The sequence below is a fragment of the Pristiophorus japonicus genome, chromosome 18 (genome assembly GCF_044704955.1).
Source record: "Pristiophorus japonicus isolate sPriJap1 chromosome 18, sPriJap1.hap1, whole genome shotgun sequence".
NCBI lineage: Eukaryota > Metazoa > Chordata > Chondrichthyes > Pristiophoridae > Pristiophorus > Pristiophorus japonicus.
The window spans coordinates 61,784,278-61,807,882 of NC_091994.1; positions in this window are offsets into that span (position 1 = coordinate 61,784,278).

The following is a 23,605-nucleotide window of genomic DNA, read 5'->3' on the forward strand; positions in this document are numbered from 1 at the left end:
TCGAACCTGGTTGTGGGCTACTCGCAGAGCCTGAGTTAAAGAAAGAATGTATGTGGTCATCTCCTCAGTCATGTGGTGGAACTGGACAGTGGAGGGGACATTCTGATTCCAGGGGGTTCTTAGGGGTTTACCATAAATGACTTCAGCGGGGGTCAGCCTAGTCTTACCAGTTGGAGTAGTGCGTATCTGGAATAGGGCTATGGGAAGGAGTTTAAGCCAATTGAGTCCAGTTGATGCGACCAGTTTTGCACGCTTGGTTTTAAGAGTTTGATTAGCACGTTCAACTAATCCCGCAGCTTGGGGTCGGTAGGCACAATGCAGCTGCTGGTTAATGTGCATCTGGGAACAGAATTCTTTGTTAACTTGGCCAATAAAGTGAGGGCCATTATCGGAACTCAGTCGAGCTGGGATACCATATCTAGGAACAATTTCCCTCATTAACACTTTAACAACAGTTTGAGCTTTATTGTCCAGGGTAGGATATGCTTCGATCCATTTGCTGAATACATCCACTATTACTAGCACATATTTGTAACACTGAACCCTTTGCAACTCAATGTAGTCCAACTGTAAGGTCTCAAAGGGACCTTCTGGTAGGGGCGTCTTACCCCAATCACAGGGAACTCCCTTCCCTGGATTATGCTGTTGGCAAACAAGGCAATGACTACTAGTGTTCTGGGCCAACGCCTGAAATCTTGGGTGCCACCAAGTAGCCAAAAGCGTATCACTTGTTGTCCTTGCTCCACAATGAGTAGCAAAATGCATACATTCTATAACCCACGAGGCCAACTTGTCAGACATGCGGGAGTGGTCCAGAGTTTAGAGACATTGTCATAGGTACACCCATAATCTTTCCACAACAGTTTATCTTTTTCAGGAGCGTCCTCCTGTGCTTTAATAACATCTTGGATGGTTGGCATTGGTTTTTCCGAGGCTAACTTATCCTTTGTCGGGTTTTTAGTTTGACTCATCATTCTAGGCACTACCATTCGTTGTCCACGAGAGCCCTGTTTGGTCTCTCAGTCAGCAAAACGATTCCCTATATCAACCAGAGAATTTCCGGTAGTATGGGCGGTACATTTGACAATGGCAATGCGTTTGGGGAACATGAGAGCTTGCAACAAATCAGATACTAGCTGTTTATGAGATATCTCATTCCCATTTGAAGTTAGGAATCCCCTATTCTTCCATAATTGTCTGAAATCATGGGCGACTCCAAAGGCATACCCAGAGTCAGTATAGATATTAACCTTGAGGTCTTTAGCCAAGATGCAGGTTCGGGTAAGGGCAAATAGTTCAGCTTGTTGGGCGGAATAGGCGGTCTCAAAGGCGGCAGATTCCATGATCTGATTCTCCTGGTTTACTATGGCGTATCCAGAATTTCGTCTGCCTTTTGGGTCAATGGAAGAACTTCCGTCTACATACATAATACAGTCTGGATCTTACATTGGTACATCAACTAAATCCTCCCTGACTGATGTGGCCTCCTAAATTAAAGATAAACAATCATGACTGGGTTCTTCCTCATCTTGGGGTGGCTTGGTCAGAAAACAGGCTGGATTGATGGCAGTACAGTGCCGAAAGGTCAGCCTAGGATTATTTAGTAGGTAGATCTCATATCTGCTTTGCCTAGCCATGGTAAGATGTTGCGTCTGCAGCTGACCCAGGAGGGCAGCTACGGAGTGAGAGGTGTATACAACAATATCCTGCTGGAGGGTGAGGTTGGCGGCAGATTGAAGGCTATTGTAGATGGCAGTTAATATTTGAGTACATACAGGGTGTCCCAAGGCAACGGGGTCTATTTTAGAAGAGTAGTAGGCAACAGGCCTATGTTTATCCCCGTGTTTCTGAGTTAAGACAGCAGTAGCACAATCTTTCATGATCGTACAATACAGTTGAAAGGGACGGTCGTAGAGGGGCCGGCCCAAAGCCGGAGCTTGCAGCAGGGCTGTTTTTAGTTCCTTAAAGGCTTTGATGTCTGTGGTTTCTATTTTAAAGCTGCCTTCCTTGATAGTGTACGGTGTGAGTTGCTTGGTCATCAGGGCAGCATTAGGGATCCAGGATCTACAGTAATTTATCATATCCAGCCACTGCCGCATTTGTCTAGCTGTGCTAGGGACTGGAAACTGGCAGATGGGTTTGATTCGACATGCCTCCAAGGCTCGGTGGGTGCCTGATAAAATGATCCCAAGGAACTTGACTTGAGACTGGCCAATTTTGACCTTTGACGGGGAAACTATGTATCTCAGGGAGGACAAGTAATTCAATAACTGATTAGCATCCTCTCTATTACTTGGTTCATCTGTGCTGGATACCAGTAAATCGTCCACACACTGAATTAAAGTGGATCCCTTAGTTAGCGTGAGGGACTGTAACTGTTTCTGCAGGCACCTTGAGAATAAGGTTGGGGAGTGGATGAACCCTTGGGGAAGTCTAGTCCAGGTATATTGCTGTCCCTGGTAAGTGAAGGCGAATAGGTACTGACTCGCCTGGGCTAGCAGCAAAGCGAAGAAGGCTGTTGGAGGTCTATTATTGTGAAGATCTTGGCGTCTGCTGGGATTAAAGACAGTATCTGTGCTGGGTTGGGAACCAGAGCATGCAGGGGCTGGACGATAGCATTGATAGCTCGAAGGTCTTGGACTAAACGGTATTCGTTTGGTCTGCCTGGCTTAGGGACTGCCAGTATAGGAGTATTACACGGGGACTGGCATTGGACCAAAATCCCCTGTTCCATTAGCCCCTTAATCAGTCGGTGGATACTCGGTATTGCCTGTAATTTCAGTGGGTGCTGTCGGATAGAGGGCCCGTCCACATTGCCCTTCACTGGGATCTCAATCGGATCAATGGGAGTATAACCCACATGGGAGGGGTCCTCTGCCCACACATGAGGATCCACATAGTCAGGTATGTCAGAGCCAGTATGATGCTGTAGAGTCGTTAAGACCTTCTCGGGGTCCCCATGAAATTGGACTGTTCGGCCATGTTTTACAATTTGCACATCCTGGCTGGTAAGGTCAGCCTCATCTATGGCCTTACGCACCATAACTCCCAAATCTTTAGCATGGTGAGGGGCTAATACTTCACGAGCAATATGCAGTGCCACTGTTAGGGGCTGTCTCCACAGATTCTTATCCATTTCCACAAAATCTGCCTCTCCTTCCGGTCCAGTCACTCTAGCCCTTAATAGAATTCCCTTCACTTCCCCTTCGTGATCATGATAAAAGTTCTGCAGGTCCTGATTCTTTCCACTGGGATCGTATACTAGGGTCACGTGATAGGGTGCCTGCGACAGGTCCAGAGACCACCACTGAGGGGTTCTAGTGGTATAATACTGCCGCTTAAGGGTTCCCTGTTTTACAATAATCCCATCATCTCCACACTCCAAATGCAACTGGAATTTGCAGAGGAGGTCTCTAGCCATCAAGTTACAGTCCAGATTGGTTGTGATAACAACTCGATGTTCCACCGATTCTTCCTGGTCACCCATTTTAACCGGTTCTGACACCGGGAATGTCGAGATTTGTCCCAGGAATCCTGAAAGTTCCTGTGTTTCAGTGAAGGCGGGGAGTTTAAGCTTTGATTGTACAGAAGACATGAAGGCTCCCGTATCTATCAAAAAGGGTTGCCACTCATTCAGAATTTTTAACAATATCATCGGTTCGTCGTCCGTGGAGGATCCCTGCACAATCAAGCTGCGTAGTCAATACGAATCGGTGGACAATTGACCAAAGGGGTTATTCTGGGAGAAGTTAGTGTAAGATCCCTGTCCTCTCCCCCGTTGCCCCCCTCCTCTTCCTCTTCCTTTTCCATGCTGACGGTAGGGGCAATTTTTATTCCAATGTCCTTCCTGCCCACAATTAAAGCAGTCATTTCCTCTTACTCAGTCCCGACCTCTTCCCATACCATGCCGGGGACAATAGGGAGGTTTGTAATTAGCAGGGCTCGGGCTGTTTGGGTGTTTAGTATAACCGTATCCTTGCTTATCCATCCAATCCTGTATGCAACACTGCGGTTCCATTGGTCCTTCCACCCGAGGCGGCTCTTCCTTTCTAGTCACGTATTCAGTCTTGACCCGGGTTGGGGGCGCACCTCCCCCCTCTCCTTTCTTTTCCTGCCAATAATATCTAACCGCCCTTTCCATCTGGGCTTTACTGTTATCTGCCCAATTCATATTATTTGTCCGGATAGCGTGAGCAATCGAATAGGGCAGACACTGAAGTAGAATAGCGCAGAATTGAGGAGAATCCTCTCCCTCCCTGAAGGCATTATCTCCTGATTGACTCCCGTATATTTCAATAAATCTTTCCATAAATTCATCGGCAGTTTCTTCACGCTTGGGTTTAGTTTCTAATACTGCGGCCATACTGATGGGCTTCTGAAGGGTCATGGTGAGAGCATTGAAGATAGTGTTTAGGTGATCCTGGACATCATTAGGGTGAGCAACCACCAATGCATCATGAGTAGCACGTCCTAGGTGAGTTAGAAATCGGGTGTGTTCAGTTGGGCTCAGGGTTTGCTTTACCAAGGCCCACAGGTCCCTTGATTCTGCATTATAAACTGAAATAGTTGTTCGAAGATGATCTATTAATTTGATAGGTTCTTTATTTCGATCTGGTATGCTGGCCATAAGGGCCATAATATCGTTCGGTTTCCAGGGCACATAGACATCTATGGTGGGGTGGTCTGCAGCTTGTTGTGCATCAGGGTTTGGCATTGATCTGACAGGGAATTGGTGTCGGGAGTTTGGGATCTTGGAAATCATTTCTAGGTCGGAGGATGTTTCGGAGCTGTCTGACTGCTGGACAGTTCTGCATCTCGATCGGCGGGGGTGTTTGCTATGTCTTTCACAACTTGGACTGGTTGATTGACTTGAAGATTTACGGGACTGTCTGTGATATCGAGATATAGATCTGGTCCTTTCGGCTATATTGCTTGTGAACTGGGGATCCGAATTGCTATCAGAGGATGAGGAGTCAGTTTGGGTTTGTTGCTTTGTTGGTATGGGGTTATTATTAACTCCTCTCGCCGGAGTGTAAGGTGGAGGGTGATGGGAAGAGGACTGGAGCAAGGGGCCAGGGGGTGCGGGAGGCGCCGTTGGGCGCTGAGTCAGTGACCACTCATCAATTTCATCATCAGCCTCGGTCAACACAAAGCCAGCCATTTGACTACGTAGTCGGTCAATACCTTTCTCAGAGGTCCCAGAGGATCTCTTAGTATGTTTCTCATGCGCGCATTCTTTTTTTTAAGACGTCTACAGTTTTAACATGTGTTCCCTCTGTCAATGAGAGTACTAATTTAATAGCATTTATTTGCCAACTTGACAGAAGTGATGCATCTTTTAATTTTTGACAATAGTGTCGCCATGTTGCAATTAAGTTTTTGTCCCCTTTTCCTCGTCCCCTTCTCCAAATTAATCCCTGTGCTGTTTTTGCTACCTCTCCGCTTCTAGTGCCACCTAGAGGCCACTGGTCATCTCCTAATATTTTGTTCAGGGCTCCTGATAACTTTCTGAATTCTTCAGCTCTTTCAGGGAATTCCTCACATAACTTTTGTAGCGGACTATCCGCATCTGTTGTTTTATCCAATTGATTACCCATTTTTACGCTGCCCCTCGTGTTTAAACTGACTCTAATTACCGCGTCATTACGCATTCGCGTCGTTGTGTGATATGAACAAACTTAAAATAAACACAGACTTTACTGAAACTAACACTGACTTCCGCATTGCCCCGCAGTTCACGTCACCACGCGATTTGAACAAACTTAAAATAAACACAGACTTTACTAAAACTAACACTGACTTCCGCGTCGCCCCGCGGTTTGCATCGCCGCGCGATTTGAAACACTTAAAATAAACACAGACTTTACTAAAACTAACACTGACTTCCGCGTCGCCCCGCGGTTCGCGTCGCCGCGCGATTTGACTTCACTAAACTAACAGACTTCCGCGTCGCCCCGCGGTTTGAACAATCTTAAAATAAACACAGACTTACTGAAACCAGCACTGACTTCGGCGTCGCCCCGCGGTTCGCATTGCTGCGCGTTCGCGTTGGCCCATGTTCACTCTGCCGCGTGCTCGCGCCGCCGCAGGTCCCACGCCGCCACGCGTTTCACGCTGCTGCTCGTTTCACGCTGCTGCGCGTTCGCGCCGCCGTGCGCCCCACGCTGCTGCATGTCCGCGCCGCCGCGCATTTATCTAGCCCTACCTTTTGAGTTTCTGCGTGATTTAAATCCAATCAGTGCCTAGACGGGCCAAGTGATATACAAGGTCGATGTCACACCTGACTTGGACACCTATCCTCTATTTAATTCCCCATAAACTTTACTTAATTCCCTGTGAGCCTAATTTAATTTCTTATGAGCCATATTTAATTTTTTTTAGTCTCCAGATTTCCCTATCCTTTCGTGTCACTGCGCAGTTTAAATCCAATCAGTGCCTAGACGGGCCAAGTGATATACAAGGTCGACGTCACACCTGACTTGGACACTTATTTCCTAAAGTTTAAATCCAATCAGTGCCTAGACGGGCCAAGTGATATACAAGGTCGACGTCACACCTGACTTGGTCACTTATTTCCTAAATTTAGAAGGTATTCGCCAGATTGTTATGGATTTCGTTCAGACACTACCCGAGAACCAGCGAGTGGCTAAACTTTTCTCAGACTTTTGAAACCGGGGGAAACTGGAACAGTATTGAAATCATACTCACTCCAGTGGCCACTTTCCCCTCGTCTCGTCCAAGGCTAGTCTGGCTCTTAATTCGCAGGTTTTTGGCAGTCGTCCATTGAGATCCCACTTCTGACACCAAATGTAAATATAGATTCTTTTCTCTCAATCTGGTTCAGTGAAATTACTGAGTCGAATACCAATTGTGCTTTCAACAAAGCAGTCTTTATTCACCGGCTGGCAAGACTTATCAGACAGAAGGTATACTCTCTCGATAGAGCGTACACACTTCCAACGGATAAGCGAAGTTACATCGTAAAGTGACAACAGTTATACTTTTTTGAAAATAGATAACAAGATACAATTTGATTGACATTCTAATTCAGCTTATCCCTTCTGATTCTTCCTTTTCTTTGTCCACTCATTAGTCAATATCTATATGGGCTGTTTCTACAAAAGCTCAGGCATTGCCTCTAAATGTTAGAACTTTACTGGCGTGACTTACTAACTGAAACCTTGCAATTCTGCTAATTGTGCTGATGTTGTATTTCCATATATCCATTTCATGTTACAATTTTAAAACCTTGAGAAAGCCTGTTAATTGTGCTGATGTTGTATTATTTGCAATCTGACATTCTTTCAGTTATTTTTCCATGGCTTATACATTTTCATATATCTAGTTCATTTTACTGTCTTTAATTCCATATATCCCGTTCACATATCCACAATACCGTTACCGCATGGACAACCACGGGGACGTCACTAAGTTGGAGAGTGCTGGGTACCCCATTCATCAAACGTTTCAGGGATGGTACCAGCCACTCTATGACTGTAAAAAGGAATCCCCATTCTTAGCTCTGACCAATACCTCGGGGATTGGGAGTCCAACCGGGAACATATGTTTAACCCGAAATGACACCAGTAGCAAGGGACATATCATTGGGTACAGCGATTGCCCACACAGTCTCAACATCACAACAGGTGCATGAGTCATTATCCTCTCTCACATTCCGAATAAAACAGGTGGAGGTCTGTGGGCCCAGTCTTGGGACCCCGACACAATATATCAGAAGGCAGCGTATAACAGCACGGATTGTGTGTGCGGTCATAGGGCATATCCCTGGTTGCCTGGGCAATGGACAGGGTCCTGCTATCTGGGATATGTGGTGCCATTTGTGCGGCAAATACGTACCCTGGTGGAAGCACATGCCTCCAGCCGACACAAGCGAGCCCTCACCCCCGCCGAAAGGTTCTTTGGGGTCATGATGTTCCCATTCTGGATAGAACGCATCATGGATGAAGTACAGAACCTAGAGAGGGTATTGGAACAGATAGCTAACTATACTGCTGAAGCTCTGGAGGACATCACGGCCGAAATGGTAGCAATGCAGACCGTAGCATTACAAAACCGAATGGCCCTCAATTATCTGTTATCTGAGAAAGGGGGAACGTGTGCCCTGATAGGATCTGCATGTTGCACTTACATTCCCGATAGTTCAGAAAACATAACCAATCTCGCTGATCACATAAGAAGGGAGGTGAAGGAGGATCTAGCTGGTTTGATTGGCTATCAGGTGGATCCTGGGAATCCTATCTAATGCATGGGGCAATTATTCTCATCGTAGTAATAATTACCTGTTGCTTGATTGTTGGTTGCTTTAACCTTTGTTGTAAAGTCATGATGGCAAGGTTAGCAAACCCTCTTGTGGTCACGGGCTCCCGGGTTATGATCCAGCAAACTAAAAAGACCTACTCGACAAGGAGGATCAGGAAAGAGAGTGCGAACGGATGAATGCGATACTCCTGGAATAGTCACCAGGGTTATCATGGAATGATAAAAGGGGGGAATGAGAATGTATACAGACATTGAAGTTGAGAATGTGGGAAAATGTATACAGACATTGAAGTTGAGAATGTGGGAAAATGTATAGGGACAGTGGAATTGAAGAAAGGATTCATGGAGGAATAGCCTTAAGAATCTCAGACTGCAAATGTTACATTGATACAACTAACAGGCTGGCTTCAAGGTCTTGCTAAGTCACACCAGTAAACTTGAAAAAAGAAAGACTCTGAAAGGCTCCTTTGTGTAAAAACAGCCCATACAGATGTCGGCTCATGAGTGGACAAAGGGAAGAAGGGATCAAAGGGGATAGGCTGAACTGAATGTCACTCTAATTGTATCTTGTAATGAAAATGTATAACCGTTGTGCCTTTGCAATGTAACTTCACTTGTCCGTAGGAAGTGGGTGCGCTCTATAGAGAGAGCATTCCTTCTTTTTGATAAGTCCCGGCTGGTAAAAATAACAATAAAGTCTGCTTTGTTATCAGCGGTAACGGTGTTCGACTCAGTGAATTCGCTGAACCAGATTGAGGGAAAAGAATCCACATTAACATAGGGAGAAAGGTATACAGCTGATTAACTGCAAAGTGCGAGACGCTTGTGTAGTGAGGTGGGAGAGGGATGTGAGAAGAAGGAGTAGGGATGAACATACCGTTCTTGTCCCCAAGGGGATCAACATACCAGTGGCCACGGCACCCCCCACCTGGTGCCCAATAATCTGCAGTGCTGGATTGTCCAGCGCAGACAGTGGTTGTGTGTCGGCTTGGCCCCCACCTGGGCATTCCTGCTCCCTCATGTTGGACGCCACCTGGGCCTGCAAGGCCAAGGAAAGTGTGGAGCGATGTGTGTGAGTGAGTGTGTACACTGTGTTTGGGCGGGGTGTGTGAGTGAGTGTGTACACTGTGTTTGGGCGATGTGTGTGAGTGAGTATGTACACTGTGTTTGGGCGATGTGTGTGAATGAGTGTGTACACTGTGTTTGGGCGATGTGTGTGAGTGAGTGTGTACACTGTGTTTGGGCGATGTGTGTGAATGAGTGTGTACACTGTGTTTGGGCGATGTGTGTGAGTGAGTGTGTACACTGTGTTTGGGCGATGTGTGTGAGTGAGTGTGTATACTGTGTTTGGGCGATGTGTGTGAATGAGTGTGTACACTGTGTTTGGGCGATGTGCCTGCCATCTTTGAATAGCTATCATTGTGTGCAAGGTGTGAGATGTGGGTGTAAGTGTAGCTAAGTAAAGATTGCTGGTGGATGAATGCAGGGGGTGTGCTGCCTTGGGCAATCTGTGGTTCAGATAGTGTTATGCAGCATTTGTTGAAGCATTCACTCACCCTGACCACCTCAGTGAGGTCGTTAAATTTCTTCCTGCAATGTGTGGGTCCTGGGGACCACAGTGTTGCCCGAGACAGACTGCTCGAGACACACTGCCTGAGACACGCTGACGGAGACACGCTGCCTGAGACAGATTGCCCGAGGGCCCGAGAAACTCTGCCCGAGACACACTGCCCGAGACACACTGCCTGAGACAGATTGCCCGAGGGCCCATGAGACACTGCCCGAGACACACTGCGCAATGGCCCGAGACACACTGCCCGAGACACGCTGCCCGAGACAGATTGCCCGAGGGCCCGAGCGACACTGCCCGAGGCACACTGCCCGAGACACACTGCCCGAGAGACATTGCCCGAGCGATGCTGCACGCAACACACTGCCTGAGACACACTGCCCGAGGGCCCGAGACACACTGCCCGAGACACACTGCCCAAGGGCCCGAGACACACTGCCCGAGACACACGACCCGAGACACACTGCCCGAGACACACTGCCCGAGACACACCACCCGAGACACACTGCTCGAGACACACTGCCCGAGACACACTGCCCGAGACACACTGCTCGAGACACACTGCCCGAGACATGCCGCCCAAGAAACACTGCCCCAGAAACAGGGCCTGAGAAACACTGCCCGAAATACGCTGCCCGAGCGATGCTTCCCGCGACACACTGCCCGAGACACACTGCCCGAGAGCCCGAGATACACTGCCCGAGACACACTGCCCAAGACACACTGTCCGAGGGCCCAAGACACACTGCCCGAGACACACTGCCTGAGACACACTGCCCGAGACACATTGCACTAGGGCCTGAAACAATCTGCCAGATCGATGCTGCCCACGACACCTTGCCCGAGACACACTGCCCGAGACACACTGCGCGAGGGCCCGAGACACACTGCCCGAGACACACCGCCCGAGACACACCGCCCGAGACACACCGCCTGAGACACACTGCCCGAGACACACTGCCCGAGACATGCCGCCCAAGACACACTGCCTCAGAAACAGGGCCCGAGAAACACTGCCTGAGCGATGCTTCCCGCGACACACTGCCCGAGACACACTATCCGAGGGCCCAAGACACACTGCCCGAGACACACTGCCCGAGACACATTGCCCGAGGGCCCAAGACACCGTGCCCGAGACACACTGCCCGAGAGACATTGCCCGAGACACACTGGCCCAGAAACAGGGCCCGAGAAACACTGCCCGAAATACGCTGCCCAAGCGATGCTTCCCGCGACACACTGCCCGAGACACGCTGCCCGAGACACACTGCCCGAGACACACTTCCCAAGAGCCCAAGACACACTGCCCGAGAGACACTGACCGAGGGCCCGAGACACACCACCCGAGACACACTGCCCGAGACACACCGCCCGAGACACACTGCCCGAGAAACACTGCTCGAGACATATTGCCCGAGACATGCCGCCCAAGACACTGCCCCAGAAAGAGGGCCCGAGAAACACTGCCCGAAATACGCTGCCCGAGCGATGCTTCCCGCGACACACTGCCCGAGGCACGCTGCCCGAGACACACTGCCCGAGACACACTGCCCAAGAGCCCGAGACACACTGCCCGAGACACACTGTCCGAGGGCCCGAGACACACTGCCTGAGGGCCCGAGACACACTGCCCGAGACACTCTGCACGAGACACACTGCCCAAAACACACTGCCCGAGAGACATTGCCTATGGGCCCGAGACACACTGCCCGAGACACACTCCCCGAGGGCCCAAGACTCACTGCACGAGGCATACTGACCGAGGGCCCGAGACACACTGCACGAGACACACTGCCCGACAGACACTGCCCGAGAGACATTGCCCGAGCGATGCTGCGCGAGACACACTACCTGAGACACATTGCCCGAGACACACTGCCCGTGACACACTGCTCGCGACATACTGCCAGAGACATGCCGCCCAAGACACAGTGCCCCAGAAACAGGACCTGAGAAACATTGCTCGAAATACGCTGCCCGAGCGATGCTTCCCACGACACACTGCCCGAGAGCCCGAGACACACTGCCCGAGACACACTGTCCGAGGGCCCAAGACACACTCCCCGAGACACACTGCCCGAGACACACTGCCCACGACACCCTGCCCGAGACACATTGCCCGAGAGACATTGCCCATGGGACCGAGACACACTGCCCGAGACACACTGCCCACGACACCCTGCCTGAGACACACTGCCCAAGGGCCAGTGACACACAGCCCAAGACACACTGCCTGAGACACACTGCCCGAGACACACTGCCCGACTCATGCCGCCCAAGACACACTGCCCTAGGGCCCGAGACACACTGCCCCAGAAACATTGCCCGAGAAACACTGCTCAAAACACACCGCCCGAGACACACTGCCCGAGACTTGCCGCCCAAGACACATTGCCCTAAGGCCCGTGATACGCTGCCCGAGCGACGCTGCACACGACACACTGCCCGAGAGACATTGCCCATGGGCCCGAGACACACTGCCTGAGACACACTCCCCGAGGGCCCAAGACACACTGCACGAGGCATACTGACCGAGGGCCCGAGACACACTGCCCGAGACACACTGCCCGACTCATGCCGCCCAAGACACACTGCCCTAGGGCCCGAGACACACTGCCCCAGAAACATTGCCCGAGAAACACTGCTCAAAACACACCGCCCGAGACACACTGCCTGAGACACACTCCCCGAGGGCCCAAGACACACTGCACGAGACATACTGACCGAGGGCCCGAGACACACTGCACGAGACACGCTGACCGAGGGCCCGAGACACACTGCACGAGACACACTGCCCTCGGGCCCGAGACACACTGCCCCAGAAACAGGGCCCGAGAAACACTGCCCAAAATACGCTGCCCGAGCGATGCTTCCCGCGACACACTGCCCAAGAGCCCGAGACACACTGCCCGAGACACACTATCCGAGGGCCCAAGACACACTGCCCGAGACACACTGCCCGAGACACACTGCCCGATGGCCCGAGACACACTGCCCAAAACACACTAACCGAGACACATTGCCCTAGGGCCCGAGACACACTGCCCGAGCGACGCTGCCCACAACACACTGCCCACGACACACTGCCCGAGAGACATTGCCCATGGGCCCGAGACACACTGCCCGAGACACACTCCCCGAGGGCCCAAGACACACTGCACGAGGCACGCTGACCGAGGGCCCGAGACAAACTGCACGAGACACACTGCCCGAGAGACACTGCCCGAGAGACACTGCCCGAGAGACACTGCCAGAGACACGCCGCACAAAACACAAGCCCGAAACAGACTGCCCGAGACACGCTGCCCGAGACACGCTGCCTAAGGCTCGAGACACGCTGCCCGAGACACGCTGCCCGAGACACACTCCCCAAGGGCCTGAGACACACTGCCCGAGACACGATGCCCAAAACACATTGCCCGAGGGCCCGAGCCACGCTGTCGAGACACACTGCCCGAGACACACTGCCCGAGATACACTGCCCGAGATACAGTGCCCGAGACACGCTGCCCGAGTCACAATGCCCGAGACACGCTGCCCAAGAGCCTGAGACACATTGCCCGAGGGCCCGAGACACGCTGCCCGAGACACGCTGCACAAGGTCCCGAGACACATTGCCCGAGGGCCTGAGACATGCTGCCCGAGACATGCTGCCCGAGACACACTGCACAAGGGCCCGAGACACACTGCCCGAGACACGCTGCCCAAGACACACTGCCCGAGGGCCCGAGACACACTGCCCGAGGGCCCGGGACACACTGCCCGAGACACGCTGCCCGAGACACACTGCCCGAGGGCCCGAGACACGCTGCCCGAGGGCCCGGGACACACTGCCCGAGGGCCCGAGACACGCTGCCCGAGACATACTGCCCGAGACATGCTGCCCGAGACACAGTGCCCGAGGGCTTAAGACACACAACCCGAGACACACACCGAGACACACTGCCCGAGATACACTGCCGAGGGCCCGAGACACTCTGCCCGAGACACACACCGAGACACACTGCCCGAGATACACTGCCGAGGGCCCGAGACACTCTGCCCGAGACACACTGCCGAGGGCCCGAGACACGTTGCCCGAGACACACTGCCGAGGGCCCGAGACACGTTGCCCGAGACACACTGCCCGAGGGCCCGAGACACACAGCCCGAGACACACACCGAGACACACTGCCCGAGATACACTGCCGAGGGCCCGAGACACACAGCCCGAGACACACACCGAGACACACTGCCCGAGATACACTGCCGAGGGCCCGAGACATTCTGCCCGAGACACACTGCCGAGGGCCCGAGACACGTTGCCCGAGACACACTGCCCGAGGGCCCGAGACACGCTGCCCGAGACATACTGCCCGAGACACAGTGCCCGAGGTCCCGAGACACGCTGCCCGAGACACAGTGCCCGAGGGCCCGAGACACAGCCCGAGACACACACCGAGACACACTGCCCGAGATACACTACCGAGGGCCCGAGACACTCTGCCCGAGACACACTGCCGAGGGCCCGAGACACGCTGCCGAGGGCCCGAGACACGCTGCCCGAGACACGCTGCCCGAGACACACCGCGCAAGACACACCACCCAGGACACACTGACCGAAACACACTGCCCGAGACAAACTGCCCGAGACACACAGCTCGAGACACACTGCCCGAGACATGTCGCCCAAGACACACTGCCCCAGAAACAGGACCCGAAAAACACTGCCCGAAATACGCTGCCCGAGCGATGCTTCCCGCGACACACTGCCCGAGACACACTGCCCGAGACACACTGCCTGAGACACACTGCCCAAAACACACTACCCGAGACACATTGCCCTCGGGCCTGAAACACGCTGCCCGAGCAATGCTGCCCACGACACCCTGCCCGAGACACACTGCCCGAGAGACATTGCCCATGGGCCCGAGACACACTGCCCGAGAGACATTGCCCATGGGCCCGAGACACACTGCCCGAGAGACATTGCCCAAGGGCCCGAGACACACTGCCCGAGACACACTGCCCTCGGGCCTGAGACACACTGCCCGAGACACACTGCCCTCGGGCCCGAGACACACTGCCCCAGAAACATTGCCCGAGAAACACAGCCCAAAACACACGACCCGAGACACACTGCCCGAGACTTGCTGCCCAAGACACATTGCCCTAGGGCCCGAGATACGCTGCCCGAGCGACGCTGCACACGACACACTGCCCGAAACACACTGCCCGAGACACACTGCCCGAGACACACTGCCCGAGACACACTGCCCGAGACACACTGCCCGAGACACATTGCCCCAGGCACGCTGCCCGAGAGACATTGCGCGAGCGATGCTGCGTGCGACACACTGCCTGAGACACACTGCCCGAGGGCCCGAGACACACTGCCCGAGGGCCCGAGACACACAGCCCGAGACACACGGCCGAGGGCCCGAGACACACTGCCGAGGGCCCGAGACACGCTGCTGAGGGCCCGAGAAACACTGCCGAGGGCCCAAGACACGCTGCCCGAGACACACCACCCAAGACACACCGCCCAAGACACGCTGCCCGAGACACACTGCCCGAGACATACTGCCCCAGAAACAGAACCCGAGAAACACTGCCCGAAATACGCTGCCCGAGCGATGCTTCCCGCGACACACTGCCCGAGACACACTGTCCGAGGGCCCAAGACACACTGCCCGAGACACATTGCCCTCGGGCCTGAAACACGCTGTCCGAGCAATGCTGCCCACGACACCCTGCCCGAGACACACTGCCCGAGAGACATTGCCCATGGGCCCGAGACACACTGCCCGAGACACACTGCCCGAGAGACATTGCCCATGGGCCCGAGACACACTGCCCGAGACACACTGCCGAGGGCCCGAGACACGCTGCCGAGGGCCCGAGACACGCTGCCCGAGACACGCTGCCCGAGACACACCGCGCAAGACACACCACCCAGGACACACTGACCGAAACACACTGCCCGAGACAAACTGCCCGAGACACACAGCTCGAGACACACTGCCCGAGACATGTCGCCCAAGACACACTGCCCCAGAAACAGGACCCGAAAAACACTGCCCGAAATACGCTGCCCGAGCGATGCTTCCCGCGACACACTGCCCGAGACACACTGCCCGAGACACACTGCCTGAGACACACTGCCTGAGACACACTGCCCAAAACACACTGTCCGAGACACATTGCCCTCGGGCCTGAAACACGCTGCCCGAGCAATGCTGCCCACGACACCCTGCCCGAGACACACTGCCCGAGAGACATTGCCCATGGGCCCAAGACACACTGCCCGAGAGACATTGCCCATGGGCCCGAGACACACTGCCCGAGAGACATTGCCCAAGGGCCCGAGACACACTGCCCGAGACACACTGCCCGAGACACACTGCCCTCGGGCCTGAGACACACTGCCCGAGACACACTGCCCTCGGGCCCGAGACACACTGCCCCAGAAACATTGCCCGAGAAACACAGCCCAAAACACACGACCCGAGACACACTGCCCGAGACTTGCTGCCCAAGACACATTGCCCTAGGGCCCGAGATACGCTGCCCGAGCGACGCTGCACACGACACACTGCCCGAAACACACTGCCCGAGACACACTGCCCGAGACACACTGCCCGAGACACACTGCCCGAGACACACTGCCCGAGACACATTGCCCCAGGCACGCTGCCCGAGAGACATTGCGCGAGCGATGCTGCGTGCGACACACTGCCTGAGACACACTGCCCGAGACACACTGCCCGAGACACACTGCCCGAGACACACTGCCCGAGACACATTGCCCCAGGCACGCTGCCCGAGAGACATTGCGCGAGCGATGCTGCGTGCGACACACTGCCTGAGACACACTGCCCGAGGGCCCGAGACACACTGCCCGAGGGCCCGAGACACACAGCCCGAGACACACGGCCGAGGGCCCGAGACACGCTGCCCGAGACACACTGCCGAGGGCCCGAGACACGCTGCTGAGGGCCCGAGAAACACTGCCGAGGGCCCAAGACACGCTGCCCGAGACACACCACCCAAGACACACCGCCCAAGACACGCTGCCCGAGACACACTGCGCAAGACACACCGCCCAAGACACACTGCCCGAGACACACTGCCCGAGACACACTGCCCGAGACACACTGCCCGAGACATACTGCCCCAGAAACAGAACCCGAGAAACACTGCCCGAAATACGCTGCCCGAGCGATGCTTCCCGCGACACACTGCCCGAGACACACTGTCCGAGGGCCCAAGACACACTGCCCGAGACACATTGCCCTCGGGCCTGAAACACGCTGTCCGAGCAATGCTGCCCACGACACCCTGCCCGAGACACACTGCCCGAGAGACATTGCCCATGGGCCCGAGACACACTGCCCGAGACACACTGCCCGAGAGACATTGCCCATGGGCCCGAGACACACTGCCCGAGACACACTGCCCGAGACACACTGCCCAAGGGCCAGTGACACACTGCCCGAGACACACTGCCCGAGGGCCAGAGACACACTGCCCGAGGGCCAGAGACACACTGCCTGAGGGCCAGAGACACACTGCCCGAGCAACACTGCCTGAGACACACTGCCCAAGGGCCAGTGACACACTGCCCTAAACACACTGCCTGAGACACACTGCCCGAGGGCCAGAGACACACTGCCCGAGCAACACTGCCTGAGACACACTGCCCAAGGGCCAGTGACACACTGCCTGAGACACACTGCCCGAGGGCCAGAGACACACTGCCCGAGGGCCAGAGACACACTGCCCGAGCAACACTGCCTGAGACACACTGCCCAAGGGCCAGTGACACACTGCCCAAAACACACTGCCTGAGACACACTGCCCGAGGGCCAGAGACACACTGCCCGAGCAACACTGCCTGAGACACACTGCCCAAGGGCCAATGACACACTGCCCAAAACACACTGCCCGAGACACATTAACCTCGGGCCTGAAACACGCTGCCCGAGCAATGCTGCCCACGACACCCTGCCCGAGACACACTGCCCGAGAGACAATGCCCATGGGCCTGAGACACACTGCCCGAGACACACTGCCCGAGACACACTGCCCGAGGGCCCGAGACACACTGCCCGAGACACACTGCCCGAGACTCGCTGCCCGAGACACACTGCCCGAGACACACTGCACGAGACACGCTACCCGAGGGTCCGAGACACACTGCCCAAGTCACGCTGCCCGAGACACACTGCCCGAGACACACTGCCCTCGACACACTGGCTGAGTCACACTGCCCGAGACAGTGCCCGAGACACACTGCCCGAGACTCGCTGCCCGAGACACACTGCCCGAGACACACTGCCCGAGGGCCCGAGACACACTGCCCGAGACACGCTGCCCGAGACACACTGCCCGAGGCACACTGCCCGAGACACACTGCCCGAGGCACACTGCCCGAGACACACTGCCCTAGACACACTGCCCTAGACACACTGGCTGAGTCACACTGCCCAAGACACACTGCCCGAGACACACTGCCCGAGACACAGTGCCCGGGACACACTGCCCGAGACTCGCTGCCCGAGACACACTGCCCGAGACACACTGCCCGAGACACGCTGCCCGAGACACACTGCCGGAGGCACACTGCACGAGACACACTGCCCGAGGCACACTGCCCGAGACACACTGCCCGGGACACACTGCCCGAGGCACACTGCCCGAGATACACTGCCCGAGTCACACTGCCCGAGAGCCCGTGACGCACTATCCGAGACACATTGCCCAAGGACCCGAGACACACTGCGTGAGACACACTGCCCGAGGGCCCGAGACACACAGCCCGAGACACGCTGCCTGAGGGCCCGAGACACACTGCCCGAGACACACTGCCCGAGACACAAAGCCCGAGGGCCCGAGACACACTGCCCGAGACACGCTGCCCGAGACCACACTGCCTGAGACACACTGCCCGAGACATACTGCCCGAGACATACTGCCCGAGACACGCTGCCCGAGACCACACTGCCTGAGACACACAGCCCGAGACACGCTGCCCGAGACACACTGCCCGAGTCACGCTGCCCGAGACACGCTGCCCGAGACACACGGCCTGAGACACGCTGCCCAAGACACGCTGCCCAAGACACGCTGCCCAAGACACGCTGCCCGAGACAAGCTGCCCGATACACACTGCCCGAGACACACTGCCTGAGACACACTGCCCGAGACACACTGCCCGATGGCCCGAGACGCACTACCCGAGACACACTGCCCGATGGCCCGAGACGCACTATCCGAGACACATTGCCCGAGGACCCGAGACACACTGCGTGAGACACACTGCCCGAGAAACGCTGCCCGCGACACACTGCCCGAGACACACAGCCCGAGACACACAGCCCGAGGGCCCGAGACACACTGCCCGAGACACACTGCCCGAGACACGCTGCCTGAGGGCCTGAGACACACTGCCCGAGACACACTGCCCGAGACACACTGCCCGAGACACACTGCCCGAGACACGATGCCCGAGACCACACTGCCCGAGACACGCTGCCCGAGACCACACTGCCCGAGACACACTGCCCGAGACACACAGCCCGAGGGCCCGAGACACACTGCCCGAGACACACTGCCCGAGACACACTGCCCGAGACACACAGCCCGAGGGCCCGAGACACACTGCCCGAGACACACTGCCCGAGACACGCTGCCCGAGACACGCTGCCCGAGACCACACTGCCTGAGACACACTGCCCGAGACATACTGCCCGAGACACGCTGCCCGAGACCACACTGCCTGAGACACACTGCCCGAGACATACTGCCCGAGACATACTGCCCGAGACATGCTGCCCGAGACCACACTGCCCGAGACATACTGCCCGAGACACGCTGCCCGAGACCACACTGCCTGAGACACACTGCCCGAGACATACTGCCCGAGACATGCTGCCCGAGACCACACTGCCCGAGACATACTGCCTGAGACACACTGCCCGAGACCACACTGCCTGAGACACGCTGCCCGAGACCACACTGCCTGAGACACGCTGCCCGAGACCACACTGCCTGAGACACACTGCCCGAGACACACTGCCCGAGACACACTGCCGAGACACACTGCCCGAGACATACTGCCCGAGACACACTGCCCTAGACACGCAACCCGAGACACGCAACCCGAGACACACTGCCTGAGACACACTGCCCGAGACACGTTGCCCGAGTCACACTGCCCGAGACATACTGCCCGAGACATGCTGCCCGAGACACACTGTCCGAGACACGCTGCCCGCGACACGCTGCCCAAGACAGGCTGCCCAAGACACACTGCCAGAGACACACTGCCCGAGACACACTGCCCGATACACACTGCCCGAGACACGCAACCCGAGACACACTGCCTGAGACACACTGCCCGAGACACGTTGCCCGAGTCACACTGCCCGAGACATACTGCCCGAGACATACTGCCCGAGACACACTGTCCGAGACACGCTGCCCGCGACACGCTGCCCAAGACAGGCTGCCCAAGACACACTGCCAGAGACACACTGCCCGAGTCACACTGCCCGATACACACTGCCCGAGACACACTGCCCACGACACGCTGCCCGAGACACACTGCCCGAGACACGCTGCCCGAGACACACTGCCCGAGACACACTGCCCGAGTCACACTGCCCGAGACACACAGCCCGAGGGCCCGAGACACACTGCCCGAGACACACTGCCCGAGACACAAAGCCCGAGGGCCCGAGACACACTGCCCGAGACACGCTGCCCGAGACCACACTGCCTGAGACACACTGCCCGAGACATACTGCCCGAGACACGCTGCCCGAGACCACACTGCCTGAGACACACAGCCCGAGACACGCTGCCCGAGACACACTGCCCGAGTCACGCTGCCCGAGACACGCTGCCCGAGACACACTGCCCGAGGGCCCGAGACACGCTGCCCAAGACACGCTGCCCAAGACACGCTGCCCAAGACACGCTGCCCGAGACAAGCTGCCCGATACACACTGCCCAAGACACACTGCCTGAGACACACTGCCCGAGACACATTGCCCGATGGCCCGAGACGCACTATCCGAGACACATTGCCCGAGGACCCGAGACACACTGCGTGAGACACACTGCCCGAGAAACGCTGCCCGCGACACACTGCCCGAGACACACAGCCCGAGACACACAGCCCGAGGGCCCGAGACACACTGCCCGAGACACGCTGCCCGAGACACGCTGCCCGAGGGCCCGAGACACACTGCCCGAGACACACTGCCTGAGACACACTGCCCGAGACACACTGCCCGAGACACGCTGCCCGAGGGCCCGAGACACACTGCCCGAGACACGCTGCCCGAGACCACACTGCCCGAGACACACTGCCCGAGACACACAGCCCGAGGGCCCGAGACACACTGCCCGAGACACACTGCCCGAGACACACAGCCCGAGGGCCTGAGACACACTGCCCGAGACACACTGCCCGAGACCACACTGCCTGAGACACACTGCCCGAGACACACTGCCCGAGACACGCTGCCCGAGACCACACTGCCTGAGACACACTGCCCGAGACATACTGCCCGAGACATGCTTCCCGAGACCACACTGCCCGAGACATACTGCCCGAGACACGCTGCCCGAGACCACACTGCCTGAGACACACTGCCCGAGACCACACTGCCTGAGATACACTGCCCGAGACACACTGCCTGAGACACGCTGCGCAAGACAGGCTGCCCAAGACACACTGCCAGAGACACACTGCCCGAGTCACACTGCCCGAGACACGCTGCCCGAGACCACACTGCCTGAGACACACTGCCCGAGACATACTGCCCGAGACATGCTTCCCGAGACCACACTGCCCGAGATATACTGCCCGAGACATACTGCCCGAGACATACTGCCCGAGACATGCTTCCCGAGACCACACTGCCCGAGACATACTGCCCGAGACATGCTTCCCGAGACCACACTGCCTGAGACACACTGCCCGAGACATACTGCCCGAGACATGCTTCCCGAGACCACACTGCCCGAGACATACTGCCCGAGACACGCTGCCCGAGACACACTGCCCGAGACACACTGCCCGAGACACACTGCCCGAGACACACTGCCCGAGACACACTGCCCGAGACACACTGCCCGAGACACGCTGCCCGAGACACGCTGCCCGAGACACACTGCCCGAGACACACTGCCCGAGACACGCTGCCCGAGACACACTGCCCGAGACACACTGCCCGAGACACACTGCCCGAGACACACTGCCCGAGACACACTGCCCGAGACACACTGCCCGAGACACACTACCTGAGACACACTGCCCGAGACACATTGCCTGAGTCACACTGCCCGAGACATACTGCCCGAGACACGCTGCCCGAGAGACACTGCCCGAGACACTGCCCGCGACACGCTGCCCAAGACAGGCTGCCCAAGACACACTGCCAGAGACACACTGCCCGAGTCACACTGCCCGATACACACTGCCCGCGACACGCTGCCCAAGACACACTGCTGAAGGGCCCGAGACACACTGCCAGAGACACACTGCCCGTGACACACTGCCCGATACACACTGCCCGAGACACACTGCCCACGACACGCTGCCCGAGATACACTGCCCGAGACACGCTGCCCGAGACACACTGCCCGAGACACACTGCCCGAGACCACACTGCCTGAGATACACTGCCCGAGACACACTGCCTGAGACACGCTGCGCAAGACAGGCTGCCCAAGACACACTGCCCGAGTCACACTGCCCGAGACACACTGCCCGCGACACACTGCCCGAGACACACTACCTGAGACACACTGCCCGAGACACACTGCCCGAGACACACTGCCCGAGACACACTGCCCGCGACACACTGCCCGAGACACACTGCCCGAGACACGCTACCCGAGACACGCTACCCGAGACACGCTGCCCGAGACACACTGCCCGAGACACACTGCCCGAGACACACTGCCCGAGACACGCTGCCCGAGACACACTGCCCGAGACACACTGCCCGAGACACGCTGCCCGAGACACACTACCTGAGACACACTGCCCGAGACACATTGCCTGAGTCACACTGCCCGAGACATACTGCCCGAGACACGCTGCCCGAGAGACACTGCCCGAGACACTGCCCGCGACACGCTGCCCAAGACAGGCTGCCCAAGACACACTGCCAGAGACACACTGCCCGAGTCACACTGCCCGATACACACTGCCCGCGACACGCTGCCCAAGACACACTGCTGAAGGGCCCGAGACACACTGCCAGAGACACACTGCCCGTGACACACTGCCCGATACACACTGCCCGAGACACACTGCCCACGACACGCTGCCCGAGATACACTGCCCGAGACACGCTGCCCGAGACACACTGCCCGAGACACACTGCCCGCGACACGCTGCCCAAGACAGGCTCCCAAGACACACTGCCAGAGACACACTGCCCGAGTCACACTGCCCGAGACACACTGCCCGCGACACGCTGCGCAAGACAGGCTGCCCAAGACACACTGCCAGAGACACACTGCCCGAGACACACTGCCCGATACACATTGCCCGAGACACACTGCCCGCGACACGCTGCTCGAGACACACTGCCCGAGGCACACTGCCCGCGACACACTGCCCGAGACACACTGCCCGAGACACGCTGCCCGAGACACACTGCCCAAGACACACTGCCCGAGACACACTGCCCGAGACACACTGCCCGAGACACGCTGCCCGAGACACACTGCCCAAGACACACTGCCCGAGAC